Here is a 22,049-nt window from a genome sequence, read left to right on the forward strand (position 1 = left end):
ATCGCACCAGCCGCTCAGCAGATGATTCCATCGCTACCACCCTACATCTGGCCTTCACCCACATGGACAAGAAGGACACCTACGTTCAAATGCTGTTCATAGACTTCAGCATTCAACACAATCATTCCTCAGCACCTGATTGGAAAGCTGAACCTACTGTGCTTGAACACCTCCATCTGCAACTGGATCCTGGACTTCCTGACTGGGAGACCTCAATCAGTCAGGATTGAGAACAGCACCACCACACTGAACATGGGGGGCCCTCAGGGCTGTGTGTTCAGTCCACTGATGTTCACTCTGCTCAGTCACGACTGTGCAGTGATGCACGGCTCCAATCACATCAAGTTCGCTGATGACACGAAGGTGGTGGGTTTCATCAGCAAGAACGACGAGTCAGCATACAGAGAGGAGGTGCAGCATTTAACGGACTGGTGCAGAACCAACAACCTGTCTCTGAATGTGGACAAAACAAAAAAGATGGTTGTTGACTTCAGGAGCGCATGGAGCGTCCACTCTCCGATGAACATCAACGGTTCCTCTGTGGAGATCAAGAGTACCAGATTCCTTGGTGTTCACCAATAACCAAGAAAGCCCAGCAGTGTCTCTACTTTCTGCAAAGGCCGAAGAAAGCCCACCTCCCATCCTCACCACGTTCTACAGAGGAACTCTTGAGAGCATCCTGAGTAGCTGCATCACTGTATGGTTCAGAAATTGCACCTCATTGGATCGCAAGACCCTGCAGTGGATAGTGAAGAAGCTGAGAAGATCACTGGGGTCTCTTTTCCCTCCATCACAGACATTTATAACACACACTACATCTGCAAAGCCACCAGCATTGTTGAAGATCCCACAAACCCCTCAGACACACTCTTCAGCCTCCTGCCGTCTGGAAAATGGTATCGAAGCATTCGGGCCCTCACAGCCAGACTGTGTAACAGCTTCTTCCCCCAAGCCATCAGACTCTTCAATACTCAGAGACTGGACTGACACACACACACACACACACACACACACACACACACACTGAACTGAACACCATCCCACTCCCATTGCAATATTTGCACATTCCTGCATTGACACTGTTGCATTGTTGCCGCTACTGTGTTATAAAAATAAAGTATTCCATTTCTTCTCACTATTATACACTTTACCTGGCTGCTACTGCAATAACTGCTATGTCCATGTTTGGTATACGCTTATCTGCTGAAGACTAAGTCATAGCATGTTATGTTTACATTTACACCATTTTTAAGTTATATTGTTACTCCTTGGCACCTATCTTCTGCACTACCTGTTATATCAGACACTTCCACACTAAAACTGTGTACTGTACGGCACTACACTGTCACTCACTGTGCCTATTGTTCTGTTTTTAGTAGTACTGTACTGTCCTGTGTTGGTAGCACACGTCTGCACGTGCACGTTATGTAGAAAAGTGTAGATCTTATTTAGTTCTGCGTCGTCTCATGTGGTTAGTATGTTGTTTTATGTAGCACCGTGGTCCTGGAGGAACACTGGCTAGTTTCACTGTGTACTGTACCAGCTGTATATGGCTGAAATGATGACAAAACCACTTGAATTGAACTTGAGAAAGGAAAGGTAAGGGACCTTGTTCAAGCAAATAAATTGTCACATTATATATATCTTTTTCCCCCTGACAATCTTTTTCTTTTTTCCACATGCTTTAACATCTTTACTCAATAAACCAAAAATAACTTCTGATATTTTATCACTTCCTGAAAGCTTCTTACATGACTGAATGGTTAGACAGTCTCACATACTGTGTATATATATTAGTTTTCATGGCTCAACATAGGCAGACATAATAGAGGCTTGCCAAAGCAACAGATAAGATATATTTTTGCTGTAGTATATTAGTACATATAGTTTCCATAATCAACAAATTTTAATACTTTCATTACCACTGCATTATTGTATCATTGTGTCATTTAAATGTTATTTTCTTTGAAAACTAGATTACATGAATTACAGAAATGTGTTCATCCCCACATGTTTTCCCCATTTTAGTCCTTGCCAATTCTAACCTACTATCTAGTTACTGTATCATGGTATCACACAACAGCTGTCAAGCTGTCTGAATAAGGACTAACGCTTGCTTCTTCCAAACATATGGAAAAAAAAACAAACATATGCTTATGGTACACTTTGACAGGAATAACTGCCCTGTTCTGCAAACATGAGATGCCCATGATTGGCTAGAGACACTGTGATTGACAGTAGACAGAGGAAAGCCATCCTTCCCATCCAAAGAGTAGTACCAACTGCAGTACACTCTATTGGACTTCTAACCACAGATGGCTATGGCATTGAGAGAATATATATATATATATATATATATATATATATATATATATATATATATATATATATATATATATATATATATATATATAAACATTACAGCACAGTGAAATTCTTTTCTTCACATATCCCAGCTTGTTAAGAAGTTTGGGTCAGAGTGCAGGGTCAGCCATTATACAGAGCAGATAGGATTAAGTTTGCTCAAGGGCACAACAGTGGTGGTGCTGTGGTTTGAATCCCTGACCTTCTGATCATTAACCCAGAGCCTTAACTGTAGAGTCACCACTGCCCCACTGTTGGGATTTGACCTGCAATCTCCCAACAATCAGACTTATACCTGGTTTTATGGTTAGAAAAATAATGCATTATGAATAACATTTTATCTCTAGTTAACACTTGGCTTTAATTCCTCATTTCTGTGACTCAACTGAATTCTGCTTCACCAGAGAGCAGAGAAACAGACGTCTAATCTCTGTCCAACAGGCTAGGAAACACACAGTCACACAGTTTATCATTTCAATTACACCACTGAATACACCAGGCCATTTTGTGAAATAGCTGCTCTGTATGAAGCACTTACAGGCTACCCTAGCTGCAAGACAAAACGCCAAAAGCCACCTGAACCAGTGTGAACAGATATTGCATGCAGAGAAGCTTCTCTTTTTTTCTTCTCATCCTTTTAACATCTTAGCAGGAGATATCAGAGAGAGATAGCCAAGGGGGAGTAAGGGGCTGCTTCTAAGCAGCGTGCTAATATTACATATTCTCCTCTCGTCCTGCGGAGCCTGAAGCTAGGGCAGAGGGACATTAGAATTCGCTGCCTGTAGGTCAGTTCATAGATGCAAGCAGTGAGTCTGGTAGGAGAGAGAGAGAGAGAGAGACACTTAAGTCATTTTAAAAGAGTGATCGGCAGTTTTAGGGCTGTATGAACTTGACATTGGTGTCCCAGTGGTCAAGCTTAAGGCATGAGGGCAAAGGGAGGCTGTATCTCAAAGCACAAATTAACAAAACTTTCAAGAGTCAAGAAAATGGCAGGGATACAGAATTGAAAATCTACCACTTTCTGCAGTGTAGAAAATCCATTTAGTGGTTAGTAAAAAGTACATTTGATCAAAATGATCCATCCATTTCCATACCACATATCCTGCACAGGGGAGCTTGGAGCCTATCCCAAGGGAACTCGGGGGACACCCTGGACAGGGTGCCAACCCATTCCAGGGCACAATCACACACTACAGACAATTTAGAACTGCCAATCAGGATACAATGCATGTCTTTGGACTGGGGGAGAAAACCAGAGTACCCAGAGGAAACCCCCAAGGCATGGAGAGAACACGCAAGCTCCGTGCACAAAAGGTGGCAAAAAAAAGCTTAAAATGAGGAAAGCAAAAGAGAGCTTGATAGAAAAACTGACCGTTAACAAAAGCCTTGTTAATATTCACAAGCAAAATGCTGGAGCTAGACTTCTCCAAGTGTGTTTTTCCAGTGAATTTAAGATAGTGTGGGTGATGGTGAACAAGTGAGTGCAGTAAGAAATCTGTAACTTCGTGAAAGGGATATATGCTTGTATGGCCTTGTGACTGAGAATCATGTGACAAGGTCACGCTTGAGGATCATGGGACATGGAGTCAGCAATTTCAGAAGCAGGTAGTGTTGCTACGTCACAGCTCCACAGTGAAAACAGAATCTCAAATCAAGGTTTTAGTCATCTTTAATCTCAGTGACCACACTGTAACCATGGCACCATGTTGTCATGTCAACGGCCAGAAGTGATTCCAGAAAACTTCGTACAATTACGTCTTATATTTACAATGCACAACAGACAATGGGCTTAATTATGGTCAATAGTACAACAACGTTTTAGACCCACTGATTAAAAAATCTAATTACAAGTTTTTAAAAATAATTAATCATTATCAAATGATATGTGAAGAATAAAGTTGTGATATTTCATGAAAAAATATATAATATATGAGAAAAAACCTGCAATATTTTGTGAATAGGGGGCTTAGTGGTTAGTATGTTTGTCTCGCACCTCCGGGGTTGGGAGTTTGATTCCTGCCTCCGCCCTGTGTGTGTGGAGTTTGCATACTCTCCCCATGTTTCAGGGGTTTCCTTCCAGTACTCCGGTTTCCTCCCCCTAGTCTAAACACATGTTGTAGGCTGATTGACATCTCTAAATTTTCCGTAGTGTGTGTGTGATTAAATTAATAAATTTATTTGCTAAATGAAAACTGCTTTTGACTGCCACCCCTCCCACTTGTTTTAATATAAGAGCTTCTTTAATTCCACTCCTTCACTGCTAGCATCCTTTTACAGCCTTCCTGAGCTGCCATACAACTACAACACATTTGATGATGGATGGTCTGATGATACATGCTTCTAAACATACTACCAGATGTATGCACTGTATACTATGCAGGACTGTCCTTACCTGGGCAGGACAAAGCAGCAGCAGCAGTGATGCAGAGGTAAAACACACCAGTGACCAGGTGAGAGACCAGACTGCACTGAATTAACAATATACTGTACATTCATTCATTGCATTATTTATCAGAATTATTTCTCAAATCATTTATCAGTGCCTTGTAAAGTTCATACGTTACATTTTTTAAGGATAACTGACCATTCCTTGATAAGCTGACTCTAAGAAGGGAAAATATTTCATAGTAATCCTATTATGAAGTCTAAATCGTAGCTTAATCGAGTCTAAATTCCAAACGATCTTACTTTACAGCTCACAAAAAGAAACTAATACAAATATTGCTAGGACTCGCTCTACGTGAACTGCAATAGCAGACGCAGCAATAAAATCATAGTTTGTGGCAAATGTATAGATAGTGGTATTCAGGTTGGTTCATTTTACTTTTATGCCCAGCTTATTTGTTTTCTTCACCAGCTGGCGGTCTTGTAATATCTGTGTGGAGATTTTTCCATGATGTCCACGTCCTTGGCATTATTCAATCCAACGTTACACCCCTGTGGCTCACAATTGTAAAAATAAGAAAATGTGTGTGTTTGAGTACACGGCAAAATGGGATGATATTTTTAATATGTTTTAATATGGTTTCACTGCATGCACCGAGGGTCAAAGTGAGAAAAACATTTCAGGCTGAAGATTTCATTAAGAAATAATGAACCTGAAAGCCATGGCCTTTATATTTTCTCAGTTACAGCTGAGTGTGTGTGTGTGTGTGTGTGTGTGTGTGTGTGTGTGTGTGTGTGTGTGTGTGTGTGTGTGTGCGTGTGTGTGTCTGTGTGTGTGTTTATGCGTAGATGTGCATGACCTGCCTTCGAGGGTTTTTTGTGTCTTGATTTGAACAATTTAACTTTGGTGTTTTTTTTTCTATATACCATGCTACATACCATTTTTTAAGAAGGCTATTGAATAAAAATATGAAAATGCCCAAAGATTAGTGAGCGGCTCGCAGCATGTTTCAATCGGTGATATGAGTGTTTACTGAAATTACATTATACAGTGATGAAGACTGGAATAGTTATTCGTATCACTAACATGCTCTTGCCATATTACTTAAAAATATTGCTGATCGAATGGTCGAAATTTTAGGACGGGAGGTTCTTCAGATTATTTTATGGAACCAATTATTTTTCTTTAAGGCCTTAATGACTGTTTTAATTCTATGTCCGACAAGAAATTTCATCATACCAGCGTTAGCCACATTAAATGAAAATAAAGCCCCGTGTATTTCATTTTATGTAGTTGATGTCTCCTGTATTATTCTAAATGAGTACATAAATTAGCAGAAAATAGTAAAAAAAAAAAAAAAAAAAACAGTACTGTATGTGCCAGAGGCAGTGCAAATGTGCAAATCTTCAATAGTCATAAAGTGATCATATAATGTACAGTTGCGCTCGGAAGTTTACACACCTCTTGCAGAATCTGCAGAATCTTAATACTTTTAACAAAATAAGAGGATCAAAAAAAATCCCATGTTATTTTTTATTTAGTTCTGTCCTGAATAAGCTATTTCACATAACACATGTTTACATAAAGTCTACAAGACAAGATAACAGCTTATTTTATCCCGTTCAAAAGTTTACACACGCTTGATTATTAATACTGTGTGTCGTTACCTGGATGATCCATGACAGGATGATCGGTATACATTGTTATTATTTTGTTTAAAGATCTTTTTTTCATTTAGTACTGCCCTTCAGATGCTCTCTCTCCCAGAAGACATCAACCTGTTCAAAAGTTTACACCCCCTGACTCTTAATGTATCGTGTTGCCTTCCTGAGCATCAGTGAATGTTTGCTCCTTTTGTAATAGTCGTGTACGAGTCCCTCAGTTGTCCTCAGTGTGAAAAGATGGATCTCAACATCAAATAGTCGCTGTTGGAAAGGGAACAAATATGCAGAAGATGCTGGAAAAGTAAAGAATGTGCAGGACCTGGAGGATTTTTCTGAAGAACAGTGGGCGGTTTAACTGCTCAGGACAAACAAGGGACTCATGAACAACTCTCACAAAACATAAACACATCATATCATGGATCATCCAGGTAACGACACACAGTATTAAGAATCAAGCGTGTGTAAACTTTAGAATTGGTTCATTTGTGCAAATTCAGTTATTATTCTGTCTTGTGGACTATATTTAAATATCTTTTTTCTCGTGATCTCGACATAACAAAAAGTTGTTTTCTCACGCCTTCTGAATGGGACTGGTGGTGCATACACATTGGCATCTTCTCCATCGACATCGCCATCATCGATTTAATAACTGCCTGCTGTAGAGATGGACTTTATCTCCACATTAAGAGAGAGGGGTGTCCCAGGGCAGAACCTCACAAAAATGGAAGAAGATGATAAGATATATCACTTGATATTTGTTCATCCATGATTGCGCTAAGCTTTTGCTGCCTCCAGAACAATAAAAACAACATGTTGTTATGTCAAGTACACAGAAAAATTAAGTCGTGATCAACAGAAAAGAACTTTTGTTATGTCGAGATCACCAGAAAATTCAGTCGTGATCACGAGAAAGCAAGCAAGAAAAATAAATAATATTGCATGGCCTCCAAGGCTTCCGTAGTTACCTTTTGCTACAGATACTTTTTGTTTTTGCCAAACACTCCTATAATCTCTTCAGGGCTGCGGTGAGTGCATTTCATGTTTTTCTATATAGAGCCCTATTTTCAGCTCCCAGTGCTCCGATTCACCTGCGTATTTCCACCTGCAGCTACTGTATCTCCCAACTCCACTGTCAGACTCTCAAGGATTGATTAGATAAAACATCAGTCCATAATGATGTTGTTTTTGTCTTATTTCTGTACTTACTCATAGCAGGAAGTGAATTAATTGCAGTGTACATGGCCAAATGTCATTCTGGCTCTAGTTCTTTCCAAACCTCTCTGCCATTTTAGATAGCTCTAGAGATCACAAATGTGATATGAGGATGAGAGATGTTGCGAAGGAGGACTGAACAGAGAGAAGATGATGTTTGCCTTTCGGCACTGTAGCCCGTGTCTGTAGCTAGCACGGGGACTGGAGTGAGAGTGACAGTTTAGTCAGAAACAATTTGGCTATTCTTAAACATGGCTGCCTGAGCTGAGTATTTAAAGTCCAAGTACTATAATTTGAGGGAAAATATCAGTCATAGCAGAGCGTAGTGATGACCGTGTTAATAATAATAATAATAATGTTAATGTAATACAGATGCCAAAACCAACTGTCATGGTTATGCTGAAATCGGCACCGAACTACATTACGCAGTAGTCCCAGCACATCACATGACCATGCCACATGTCCTAAAGACTCACCTCTGTCTCGTTGCACCCTGATTTATCACCCCTTATAAGTTCTAGTTTGAAAACATGGTTACGTCTGAAATTGCGTACTGCGAGGGTACCTACTGCATTTGATTCAATACCTACTGTATTCAATTCTGTACCTACTGCTCGGCCATGATACAGTACATACTGATCAATATATGTGTGTAGTATGAATACAATACGGACGTACTACATACTCCATGTTGGCATTGTCATGTGATCTACACTTCAAAAGAGCTGATGTGCTGCCTTCCGCCATTTTTGATTCTGAAAGCTCTTCTGCGCCAGTCCCAGTTCCTTATGGGATATCGCAGTCTCCATTGGTCCCCTACTGCAGAATCTTGGCAGAAGGGCGGCTGTGGCTCAGGTGGTAGAGCGGGTTGTCCATTAATCGTAGGGTTGGCAGTTCGGTTCCCGGTTCCCCACATGACTCCACGTGCTGAAGTGTCCTTGGGCAAGACACTGAACCCCAAGTTGCTCCTGATGGCAAGCTAGCACCTTGCATGGCAGCTCTGCTACCATTGGTGTATGTGTGAATGGGTGAATGAGACACAGTGTAAAGTGCTTTGGAACCACTAAGGTTAAAAAAGCTCTATATAAGTGCAGACCATGCAGTAGGTCATCCAAGTATTTCTCACCTACTGTTTTTGAATGCTGAAAATTCAAACATACTACTATTTAGGCGATACTATTCCGCCTTGTGCCCAATGCTCCCTGGGATAGGCTCCAGGTTCCCCGTGACCCTGAAAAGGATGAGCAGTATAAAAGATAGATGGAAGATGGATTATTTAGGCGTACTGCTTTCCGCCTACTGTACAGTAGAGTAGTAAACATATTCGGACACAGCCAAAGTCTTTATCAAGCTTTTGTTTTTGTCGTGTTTGTTCCACAGTCCTGCTCATAGTGCATGTTGCCTGCATGTTTTGCCTCGTGTCGCTGGTTCAGATTTTTTATTCTTGTTTTCACCATTTTGTTGTTTGTTTGCACCGTTTATCATTAATGAAATTTCATGACACTAACGAAATCTGTAAGTTCTGGTCACCAAATTGTGGCCTTTATAAAAAAAAAAATGGTTTGAAATCACATTTCTGTGATATTGGTGTTATAAATTGCTTTGCTGCCACCCATCTCTGACCTTTCCTTGCCCAAATCAAATCATTTTGGATCCGGATGTCACTGTTAAACTCTTGCTGACTTGAATGAGACTATACCAAATAACGCAGTGCAATTATGTCCCATTTTAACCTGACCAATAAGTTGTTTCATAATGTGTGCACTCTTCAATGAGCCTGTTGTTGCATAAGGTCTCCTGGGAGTCAGCTCTGCTTGCTCTAGAGGCAGCAGTTTAATGGTGTGGAGTACATTAGCAGTGAGTGATTTGTAAATATGTCTGCTTTCTGCTGCCTCAGCACCCGCTGACACCAACATGGATCAAACTGCTACTGCAACATTCCCTGTACTCAATCTCTCTCTCTGTCACTTAAACACTCCTGCTCATGCATACTTTTAAAGTGCACTAACACAACCTCTGATTCCTCTTGTGCTGTTGTGTGCAATAATCAATTTACGCAAATCTCCCCCCCCCCACCTTTTGTTATGTGTGTCCACCTTTGAACCTCTCCATCTTGCCTGTTATTCAGAAATAGTCTTTTTAATGTTTCCAAGGGGCACATTGCAGTTGCCCTCAATCTTCCCAGGGTACTTTGAAGTGTGTACTTTATAATTTTCTTCAGTGCTATGATTTTCTTTGATGTGGACAATGGGATAAAGCTGAATTTGTTCACAGCTTCTCGTTCAAGCGAGGCTGCTAGTTTTCTGTATGATTCTGTGAGTGTAAATGAGCTCTTTTCTGGTACATTTATATCTCAATGGATTTTCCACAAAAAAAAGATGGTTTGTCTAAAACACATTCTGAGTGCAGAAAGAGATGGAGGGAGTGAGAGTCGGAGAAAGAGGGAAAGAGAGAGATCATTCTGCATTCTTTATAGTGTGTAAACCTGATAAACACTTTTTATTGTGTTGGCCAAATAAGCAGACGTTAAACTCATTTAGATAAAAGCCTCACTTGTTAAAACAGCTCATTATTTAATACTGCATCAACAGCACAGGCAATGCGCTCGCAGTGTAGCATCTCTCTGTGCTATTTACTAATTGATCAATGTTTGTTATAGATTTTTTTGTGTAGCCGGTGGAAGAGTTCTCCTGGTGGAAAAAAGCAGTTGAACATCAACTTAAACTGGACTATATATCTATTGTTTTGCATTTACATTTGCGGCATTTGGAAGACGCCCTTATCCAAAGTGACTTACATATATCTCATTTATGCAGTTGAGGGTTAAGGGCCTAGCTCAAGGCCCGAACAGTGGCAGATTGGCAGTACTAGGATTTGAACTCGTGACGTTTTGCCACACAAGTGATGAATTTAGAGGAATTTACAGTAACTACGTGGTAAACTGATATATATATATATATATATATATATATATATATATATATATATATATATATATATATATATATATATATGATAATCTACGTGGTAAACTGATATATATATATATATATATATATATATGATAATCTATGTGGTAAACTGATATATATATATATATATATATATATATATATATATATATATATATATATATATATATGATAATCTACGTGGTAAACTGATACACTGATACGTGGTAAACTATCACAGTTAGCTAGCCAGCTAACTGTGCTAAGTGATGTGTATTTTCCTCCTCGTAACACTAAGTGCATACGCTATAAATTTACTATAAAAGTGAATATGTCTGTGTGTTGATCAATTATAAGCAAATGCTTATATATCATTAGATTTACATTGACATTTATTCATTTAGCAGACGTTTTTATCCAAAGTGACTTACAAATGAGGAAATACAAGCAAAGCAATATATCAAGGGGAGAACAATACAAGTAGTGCTACCAAACAAGATTTATAACTGAGTTCTAGAGAAGCAAATGCACAGAGTAGAGGTGTAAGTGCCAGAGTAGGTGTTTTTTGTTTTCTTTAAGGATAATGTGGGGTTGAGATTTTAGGGGTTAGTTAAGTGTTCATGGAAGAGGTGGGTCTTTAGCTGTCTTTTGAAGATGGTGAAGGATTCTGCGGTCCAGATTGAGATTGGAAGTTCATTCTACCGTGAGGGACAGATAGTGTGAAGGTTCTGGAAAGGGACCTTGAGCCACACTGAATAGGCACTACTAAGCGTCGGTCATATCAAGTTTAAATCGTTTAATAGTAAGAAGTGCAGCTTTGTTGATTTGACGCGGAGTTGAGAAGATCACGTTAAATATCTGAGTAGGAATTCCAAGCCGAGGAGACGTTTTCTTTCCTGGATGGAGGTTCTGAAGTAAGAGTCATAACCTCTAGTCAAATGTAGCCTAATTACCTTGACTCATGTGCAGCATAAGCTACATTGGAGATATCAGAGATATTTGAAAAAGTTATGTGTCCTGTATTGTACACTGCTTTCTGGTCCACAGCTGGTTTCCATGACATAAGACCGAAACAAAGAAATAAATTACTGATGCATGGTGTCGTTGAATGCCTCTGCTTTGGTGAATCCCCCAGCCAAATTTCCTACTGAACTCCCTGTAGGATATTTTCTATCTTAAACAAATCCTCAAATGGCCAGACATTTCCAGTTCACAACCACTTCTCTATAGCTTCTCACATTAATGGCATGTCATTCACATGCACACATTTCCTCAGCGATCATGGGCACTGTTTGTGTATGAGAGGGGACGGTGGAAAGTGTGGAGTGAGAGGCTGTTGAAAAGGTTAAAACCAATGTGATAAGAAGCGTGCCTCTTCACACCAAGCTCGTGACCCTTACTTGTTGTGTTAATTAACAGATAACCTTTAATGAGACATTTCCCTTGTTCGGCCCTAATGAGGAATATGTCACTCTTTTGTGGTGTTTTAACAAGGGGAAGGACATTGACTGGACAGTTGCAACTGTGATGATGTCAAAAGGGTGATAGAGAAGGTGTGGATATATATCGGACTTGTTTGTTTGCTCAATCAGATGGAGATCTGGGGAAGTTGGAGGTCATGTCAACACCTTGAACTCTTTGTCACGTTCATGAAACGTTATCCTGCTGAAACTGACATTAGAGAATACTGTTGCCATGAAAGGGTGTACTTGGTCTGCAACAATGTTTAGGTAGGTGGTAGGTTTCAATGTAACATCCACATGAATGCCAGGTCCCAAGGTTTCCCAGCAGAACATTGCCCAGAGCATCACACTGCCTCTACAAGCTTGCCTTCTTCACATAGTGCATCCTGGTGCCATCTCTTGACACTCTTGACCTCATACTAACATACGGATTAAATATAGAAAATGTCATTTTTCGGCAGTCTGAAGTTGTCTCAGGCCATTATCTTATCTTGTTCATAATATGTCTTGATCATAATATTTCCACCTCACCTCGCTACTGCGTAAAACGTACTTTCACATCAGCCATTGCACCGAGCTTCACAAACAACCTCCCAGAGACATCAATTAGATTTGGATCACCGTCTGATCCGATAGAACTCGATCGGGCGACTGAATGCTTAGAGTCAACACTCCGCTACACGCTAGATAGAGTGGCTCCACTCAAAAGAAAATTAATTAGAGAGAAAAAACTAGCACCCTGGTATAACGATCAAACGCGTACCTTAAAACAGACCACTCGACAAATAGAACGTAAATGGCGTCAAACAGATTGGTAATATTTCAAACAGCATGGAAGGAGAGTCTACTGAACTATAGAAAATCTCTTAGCGATGCTAGAAAAGTCTCTCTCTCCACCTTAATAGGAGATAACAAAAACAATTCTAGATTTATATTCAACACATTAGCCAAATTAACTAGGAATAAAACCCCTACAGAAAGAAGCACTCAATCTTTACATAGCAGTGAAGATTGCATGAAATTTTTCATTGGTAAGATTGAAAATATTAGATGTGAAATTCAGGCTATTAAATTAAAACCAGACAGTATTATAACTAACCGTATAGACGATAAGATAGCAATATCAGATCAATCTTTAGAATGTTTCTCTCTTCTTAGAGAGACAGAACTAGCTTCATTAATCTCTTCAGTGAAATCATCAACTTGCATACTCGATCCTGTACCTACATGCTTCTTTAAACAGATTTGTCCTGGAGTAATTGAACTGCTTTTAAATATAATCAATTCTTCCCATTGCACTGGCTATGTACCTAAATCACTTAAATTAGCAGTTATTAAACCCCTGATTAAAAAAACCTGACCTTGACCTCTCTCAACTGTCCAGCTATAGACCTATATCAAATCTCCTCTTAATCTCCAAAATCTTAGAAAACGTTGTAGCACAGCAGCTATGCTCATATTTGCATAGGAACGACATTGATGAAGTGTATCAGTCAGGATTTAGACCTCATCATAGCACAGAGACAGCGTTAGTTAAAGTAGTAAATGACCTACTACTGGCCTCTGATCAGGGTTGTGTCTCGTTGCTTGTGTTACTTGACCTTAGTGCAGCTTTTGATACTATAGATCATACTATTCTCCTTGATAGATTAGAAAATGTTGTTGGCATTAAGGGAACAGCCATCTCCTGGCTCAGGTCTTATTTGACGGACTGAGGTTAAATTTGGTGTTCCACAAGGTTCTGTTTTAGGCCCACTGCTAGACCCAGTCGTCTAGCCATCACAAATTGGCCCATGTTAAAGTCGCTCAGATCCTTACGCTTGCCCATTTTTCCTGCTTCCAACACGTCAACTTCGAGAACTGTCTGTTCACTTGCTGTCTAATATATCCCACCCCTCGACAGGCACCACTGTAATGACATAATCAACGTTATTCACTTATATTAAATATACTGTATATATTCTGTACCAAAATGACCAATTACATTAATATTAACAGCTTACAGTAGTTTTTCTAAATGGCATCTGACAACTTTAGCAATTGCTTACCACCGATTTGTCCCATGATGCCACCTGTCCTAATAACTACTAAATACATCTTCTTCTTTTCTTCACTTCTTTTGATCTCCAGCTAATCTCTATTCGTTCACTGAGGCACACACAGCATCAGAATTTTTCACATCATGCACACTGACTCAGACATCCAAGGTCACCTGCAATAAATCATTGCCTCTCTGTGAGTCCAAACTAGATTAGATTCTCTCTCTTGCTCTGTATCTCATTCTCAATTCAATTCAGTTTATTTTGAAGTTGGTTTATTAGTGTGACCATATTAAGGTACAGTATTGCCAAAGCATTTAAATCTTTCAATAATCATAGTGTAATACATGTTTCTGAAAACAATATATTGACATGCAGTCTTTTAAAACCAATAATATTCACTTGAAAAAAAACATAGTTATCCTGATTTATTAATATAAATGATGTCATAAAATTTGTATCTTATCTTCTGTAAGATTTAGATTTGTAAATGCAGGGCATGTGGTTCTAAGCACACTGGATAACTGAGAGTGAATATCACTGGGATACCTTTTTTTGCTTCGTGCATGCTGTCACGTATCGGGAAACTCTGGACTCCACTTCCCATCAACCACTGCACTGCACTAGTTGTCACATGACCACCTGCACCTGATTCATGTTTTGGTTAATGAGCACTCATGGGTATAAATAGTCCTTGTCTGCACCATTAGTTTGTCTTTCATTGTCTTAGACGCCCGTTGTTCATGTCTCGAAGTTTGTTTCTTGCCACAGTGTGTTTCAAGGTTGTCATAGTGTATTTGTTTCTTAGTACGTTTCTTCAAATAAATGTCTTTATCTGCATCTGCATCTGCTTCTGGCTCAACTCCGATCTGTGACACATGCCACTTTCAGCAAAGCCTTGAACTAACCGTGTGATAAATACTACAGCCATACAGTCGTCGTTTTTCCGGAAGCTTCTCACTGAATTGTTATTTTTTACTCCTCCTGCAGTAAAAATCATCTAGATATCATATGCCACAATCCCACTTAGGACTCACTGGAAAGGCATGCGGAGATAATATTGTAACATTTTAATCTCATATTGAAGCAGCTCATAGTACCTACAGCTAAACATTTTCCACACGATCTACATTCACAGCAGATCCATACATGTCACAATATAGTGTGCATGGGTTTGCATCTCACAGGGCTGAAACACTGGTTGAAAACAATGTCTATCTGCTGTGTCTTGATGTCAGATCTGCATCTTTAAAAAAAGGCCAGGTGTTGGCCTTTAGTGCGATTCAGTTATTTGCTCTAAATCTCAAAATGTATTACGCAGTCTACAAATATGTTTAAAAAATGTAAAGTTTACGCAGTACAAAGACAAGAGAGATGGAAGAATAAGAACATGTATAATCTTAGCAGAGATAATCCGGTGTTAGTTCGTCTTAAATGACTTTTTAACGTTATATATTTTATATAGCTTAGTCGTTAGCATGTTTGCCTCGTACCTCCAGCATTTGGAGGTTCGATTCCCACCTCCGCCCTGTGTGCACAGAGTTTGCATGTTCCCCCTGTGATTCAGGGTTTTCCTCCCCCAGTCCAAGGACATGCGTTGTAGGCTGATCAGCATTTACAAATTGTCCATGGTGTGCAATTGTGCCCTGCGATGGTTTGGCACCCAGTCTAGGGTATCCCCCGCCTCATACCCAGAGTTCCCTGGGATAGGCTCCATGCTCCCTGTGACCCCGTGTAGGATAAACAGTACAGAAGATGGATGGACAGATATATTCAAAATTTGCATAACAGATATACGTTTGTAAAACTTTATTAGTAAAACATACAGTTCTCAACAAGGCACCTATATATAGCACCTTCAGTGGTATAGTTTCTCTTAGCCCTGCCTTTTCCCAGAAATGTTCTATTCTAGTTATTGATGTTATTCGATTTTGCAAAATTTACAATAAATTAATAACTTTCAATTTTGGCCCTTCAAGGGCTCACAATATGCTGACATCTCTTTTTGATCACAGCTCTAAACATATGCACCTATAAACAGTACTAGCAATAGCATTGCTGATCAGCCAAAAACGCATATAGAGAAACACACACACACACACACACACGCACACACACACACACACACACACATGACAAACCATTGTACAGGAAATAAAGCTTAGCCTAATGAAGCACATGAGAACACACATCATCAGTCAATACACTCAAAGACCAGTATTCAGTGCCATGCTAACAGAAAGAGCACATGTATCCCTGTAGTCACCTAATGAGGGGGTTTAGTGTCAGTGCAGTACATGGTACAGAAGAAAACCTGCTCGTGTCCCATGCTCTCCTGATGAATCACCATGCAGCTCAGCGAAATATCACCTATGCTCTAGACACTGCTCCTGCCACAGAACCATTTACCTCTCTTTACTACACTTCATGAAATCCTTCTTTCTGTTTCCTGTGTTCTTTATCTGTCTCCTTCTCCCCCCTCTGTCTCTTTTCCCACTGAATAGATGGTTCTGCCAAGCATGTGTCCGACTGCTACTAACTCATTTCTCTCTGACACGCTCTCTAATGTTGTGTCCCTCAAGGTCACACCTGCCTTTCCGGACAGTGAGCACTCTCTGTGCCACACAAGTCATCGATTTCCCTGCCAGACTCTCAGTAGCATAGGTCGAAACCAGAATATCAAGTAATCACGCAGCTTCTCTGACCCACTGTTCCCCATCACCATGGCAGCACCCTGTCAATCACCCCACAACCCCTTGCCCCAGTGTTCCAGACTTGCAGAGTTACCCTCAACTCAAGGACAGAGACAGATCTGTTAAATGAGATACCTATGCTGGTGATGCCAGCTTGCTCTAGAAAGCCATAAGTTGAGCATTTAGAGGCATTGGATCTGATCACTTTGAGTGAGGTTTAAGACATTTTCGTGTTTTCACAGCACATGTGATTAATCCCGAAGACTTTACTCTGCATGAAATATACTGGTGAATTACTCTGTTTGTTTGTTTGTTTGTTTGTTTGCTTGTTTGTTTTTAACGATGCGGACACAAACACACCCAAGGGTAGCATTTCTATGGCAACATGACATCTACATAAGCCTTTCACAACATCTGACATAAATATACGGAAATGTTTATAAAGACTTATTATAATAGGCGTCGTCATGGCGTCGATGTAACGTTTCAATAACATTGGAGTTAAATGTTATGTGTTAAGTGTTATGGCACTTTCTGAGCCGACGTACGTTAAAATGACATCACTATGATGTGGCATAGGATGCCAAGCACGATAAGTGGATGAATGAACAAAGGTGAGCAGTTTCAAATGATGCTCTGCAATGCCTCCTGGTGGAAACATAGACATGAAAACATACCGTAAAGGACTCTTAACTTAATATAATGAAGGTTTTACAGTGAAAATAATCACACTGTAACAACATTGCTATGTACTGTATACTGAGATTCATTTTACTATTTATAATGATCTTATTTTAAAGAAATGGTATGCTTAGTCCCATTTCTACTTTACTGTAATAACAGAGTTTTTTAAATATTTTTATGTGCTTGTTTCGAATGTCACATTATCACCATATGTTCACTACAGAGTACAGCTACAAAGTCAGTTGTCATGGCAGTTCTTTAGCTGTAATTCCGCCCAAAACACAGCTCCATGGCAATGAAAATCGGAGTAAAACTTTAAATAAAGCGTATCTATATTGGGTCTTTATGACACTTTCATAAGCAGTGCATACATCTTTTAGAAAAGCCTTGTTTATGTTCTATATGACTTTGCATTTACATGAAAGATAATCAACCTCAATTATCATTACATGCCGACTGATTGAGATTTTTACAGTACAGTCGGCTCTCCACATTCACGGAGGTTAAGGGCACAGGACCCCTGTGAATATCTCTAGGCCCCATATTTAACACAAACAAAATAAGTACAACAATACACTGTACTACGACAGATGCCATAATGATGGGCAACCGCAGCAGCTGACAAAGCATATCTAATAACTCAAACTGTTCTTATAAGGTCTTCCCTTTCTTTTGCCTCTTGTGAGCACTTTCAGAAGCACTAGAAGCTCTACGCTTCGGACCCATAATTACAGTTGATCTTTTATTGCACTTTAAGGATGTAAAAATTTGAGAGACACATAAGACACACGCTGGCTAGTCCTGAGACAGAGAGCAAGTGTGTAGTCCGCAGCTCTTTAGTGCACTGAAACTTTGTACAAAATGTAACTCATTATAATACATTCATGTATATAGGTAATAAATGATATATTATATAGGTAATAAATGATAAATAGATACTTTAATGTATTTTAACATAATGTATTTGACACATTTATGACTTGCTAAACTCCAAAATTAATTATTGATGTCAAACTTGTGAATAATAAAATCCCCCGTGATTGTGGAGGGACGATTGTAATCGCATTATTCCTGTCTTCCGGATTATTATTTAGCTATTGTTTTCTTTTGTTTATTTATTAACTGCTTGTCTATGATGCTTTAAGAAAGTTGTAAAAAGGTATACATAGTGCTTCATAAATGTAATTTATACTTAATTAGAGTAATTTAAAATCATTCAATTGGCCAGCGTTTGGGCTTCTTCATAAAGTATTGGAATGGTGCTTCATAATAGTCTTAATTACAAATGGACTATGAACACTTCAGTTAAAGATCATTATGCTCCATGTGTCGATAAAACAGTACTTACATGTCACCTAAATACACCTCACAATAGGTAAGATGGTAAGGTGGACACTTCGTAGACAATTTCTTAATACTTCATGAATGTTTTATAGGTAAAGACAATATAATAACTTCCAAGATTAAAAAGGTTAAAAAAGGTTTTAAAAAATAAAATGACAGTCTCAAACAGTGGATACCCATATTATTACATTTTTTTCTCATTTCATGCGTTCTGACATAAGACTTTCATAAATCATCCAGTATTGCTTTATAAAATATTGATGTAGTGCTTATGAATGTATTTTGAAGGCCCAGTGTAGGTTACCAAACTCTGTGTTAATGCAGGGTCAGTACAGGTCTTAACTACCCTTGGAATACTATCCACACGTCTAAGGATAACACATCACTCTGGTGGAATTCATGCTTTATTATTCTAAATTCATTGAGCTCGCATGTTTATTTTTCATGGAATGACAGACCAATCTTTTGCGCCATACAAAAAAGATTGCAAAAATTCATATTTTATTTCGTAATGGGGTTCGGCAAGACAGAAAAAAGCTTAATGCTGAGACTTTATGCCATGCACGCACGGATGGTCTTATGGGCCAGTCTAGCAGCAGATAGAGGAATAGAAAGCTCATTTTCAGCTTCCTTTGAGAATTAAACAGCAATATGCGGTCTAAAATTCTTCATTTGGATTAAAATGAGCTGTGTCATGAACTAGCCTTCCTTTCTTAATTTTCTTTCTTTCGTCAGCAGTGAAGATGGCTGGCATTTCTTTCCATCTTCATTGCAAATGAAGTGAAGGAACAAGAGAAATTATGGTAATGTACGGCTGCAGTCCATAATCAAGCATTCAGACCGTCGGACTGCCGTATGCAAGGAGAGATCTGAGAGCAGACACACAAGTCATCAGTGACTCACTGAGGGTGGGTTGTCCATTGGTGCAACTGAATCATTCGCCCTATCATCAGGAGATTGCAAGTTTTAATCCCAATAATCCCATCTCACAACCCCAAATCACAGGCATCTGTGAGCTCATGTATGTGGAAGAGGGCAGATAGCATAGTCGTCTGAGTATCTTGGCGAAAGCACATGTTAGCCTTCACCCTCCTCGGTTGGTAGTTGATAGGGTGAGCTGGATAGCAGGTGGGAATTGGCAAATGATCAAATTGGCGAGAAAGAATAAAGGGTTCTTCAAGGATTTTTGTTTTCCTTAGTTATGAATAGGAAAACACAATTTTCTTCCACGTCCAGTCTAATAATAATAATAGTAATAACAATAATAATAATAATAATAATAATAATAATAATAATAATAATAATAATAATAATAATAATCAGTAACATTGATCCATTCTAGAACAATTTAGATTATTATGTTTCAATTGCATATTTCCACCTAGTAAATATTGCTAATTTTCCATATTCTGTGGGGGTTCAAGCCCTGCCTCCAGAGCCGGTCAGTTCATAATGAGAAGTTTATGAGAGTTTATGAGATGAAGAGATGAAAGAGAGAGAGAGAGCGAGAGAGAGCGAGTGAGGGTGTTCTCCCACACATTTGGCCAAACAACAGTCACATTGAGAGCCAAAATGGTGGTATTAATTATTCATAGAGTTGGGAAAATAGGCCTTTGCAATATTTATCCATGATATTGACTTGACAGTGAGCAACTGCCAGAGCTGTCATCCAGCCACACACGGAGGAGGGCTCACGGATCCCCACCTCTGAGATCCCCCGTCCTCCCACAGGCCAGGTTCAACTGAAGAAAGACAATTAACAGTACTCTTGCACAAACCATAGACATTTGAACAAACATTCGCAAAATTCGCACACAAATGACTGCATATGTATACTAGGACATATTTATAAATACACAAACACAGACAGCGAGTGCACACACGTCTACATATCATTTGGGTTCCTGTCGATACTCGTCACTAATGTTTTAGCATGCTGTGTGTAAATCCAGCAAGCACACAAGTGTTGCAATAAAATAAAGAATATAATATACTTTGATTTTTTTATTAATTGAAAGTGAAAGATTGTAATTGACTGAATTAGCATTCTGGTCATTGGAGAGGAAAGCTGGACGACAGCCTAAAAAGCCTTCCTTCCTGGATTTCTTCTGCTTCTCTGTGTTAGAATGAACAGCTTGGCAAGGATGTTGGTGCTCACCAGTGGCCTCAGGAATCTGAGCATCTGGTACCAGTAACCAGTTAAAGAAACAGCAGCACCTTCTGACTGACTCTCTCTGTCTTGCAAGTATATATATGCAAGTTTCTGTTTGAATTAAACAACATGTAAATGAAGAGCAGGTTTGTGAGTGTAAATTGCGTAACGGAAAAGTCACTTTGATAAATAAATCTCTATCCCAGAAGTATGCCAACTATGGGGTGTCTCCCCCCTAGTGGCACATATCAAAATATCCAAAATAAACATTTAAAAAACTGTATCAGACCTGCCAATCTTTACACAATTTGAACAGGAGCTCCACATTTTAACATTGGACTACCCTGATACATACACTAAAATATGACAAAAGACCTGTCATTTATCATAACAAATATACAGTCCCCACCAAAACTACTGGAATGGCAAGGCCAATTCATTTATTTGTGCTATACACTGGGTGTGAGATCAAAAGATGCTATGAGATGGGAGTTTAGGATTTCAGCTTTTATTTCCCGGTATTTACATCTAGATGTGTTTAACAACATAAAACTGAACATTTTGTATCAGACCACCCAATTTTTAGGTGAGCAAAAGTAGAGAAACAGATAAATCTGTTAATAAGTACATTAGCACACTGTAGCAGATATTACAATATTAACAATATTAACTGACAGTCTCTGGAAGCCCCACCAACTTACCACTAGTAATATTTTGGCTCATGCTTGAATGCAATGCTTGAAAGATGCAATGAGGCATCAACCTCACTTTCTGTCAAGCTACAGTAAATGAAGAATGTCTTTTTGACCAAGCCTGTAAATTCTGACCAAAATTTAGGCCTACAACGAAGTGTTCGATCGAATTCCTTTCGAATAATGATGGATAATAATTGGACCATGAGTAAAAATGCTGTTTATCGTTTGCTCTCCTGCACTCAGGCATGTTCAAACAGTTACAGCAGCAATAATACAGATTAGGTATTCTTCTTCTTCTTCAGGGGTTGGCAGGTCTGCTGTATTATAAGACTCCTTTTTCATGTGGTCCCATTTCATTTTATTTTATAAGCCAGCCAACAATAGGCAATAAAAGCCCTGAGT

The sequence above is a fragment of the Ictalurus punctatus genome, chromosome 25, assembly GCF_001660625.3.
Source record: "Ictalurus punctatus breed USDA103 chromosome 25, Coco_2.0, whole genome shotgun sequence".
Taxonomy (NCBI): Eukaryota; Metazoa; Chordata; class Actinopteri; order Siluriformes; family Ictaluridae; genus Ictalurus; species Ictalurus punctatus.